This window comes from Pterocles gutturalis, unplaced genomic scaffold (assembly GCF_000699245.1).
Source record: "Pterocles gutturalis isolate BGI_N339 unplaced genomic scaffold, ASM69924v1 scaffold18574, whole genome shotgun sequence".
In the NCBI taxonomy this organism is placed as follows: Eukaryota; Metazoa; Chordata; class Aves; order Pterocliformes; family Pteroclidae; genus Pterocles; species Pterocles gutturalis.
The window spans coordinates 23,669-24,388 of record NW_010128622.1 but is presented as its reverse complement, the minus strand read 5'-3'; positions in this window follow the sequence as shown (position 1 = coordinate 24,388).

The window sequence follows — 720 nt, the reverse complement described above, 5'->3', positions numbered from 1 at the left end:
ATTTTGATAGGCAGTATCTGCAAAAACAATAGGCTCTACCATACATTCTTTGTGCCCTCAAAACCCTCTCTCATTTCAAAGGGAATTTGGGCTAGCTAAAGGATTAGAACCAAATCACCTTTTTTATCTCCTCTACCTTAACAGACTGAAGAGACAGTTGTGGTTTATTTTTATATATATATATATGCATTATATATTTTACGTATGGAAGGAACTAATTTCCCAGTTGTTGAAGTGGTAACTTAGGCTCTGTATACTTAGGTACATATATTTGCATAAAGGCATTGCCATTAAAGGTACACACACAGCTATGTTAGTGCACAAGAACAGTATTTGTCTTAACGTCTGTGTGTGCGCCTGTATTTGGTATAGTAGATGAAAAAAAAAATCTCTATTAAAGAGCTTTGGCCCAGAGAACAAGAAAGGGAATGTTAGAGTGTGCTCTTCTCCAATTAGCAAATCAATCCATATTAAAACACAAATACCTGGAACAAACCTGAAGCTGCAAACACAACAGGAAAGCAAATGAGATGCTGTAGCTGTAAGCTTAACAAAACAAAGGTCACTCAAAAGTGGCTAAACATAGCTGAAGTAATAAAATGTTATTAACTGAAGAGATCTGACCTTGAGGCTTGCTTTCTTAGACAAATAGAAATCCTTTGATTTAAGATCATCTTTGTTCTGCTTATCTTGTTGAATTCCCTTAATGAATACCTTGTG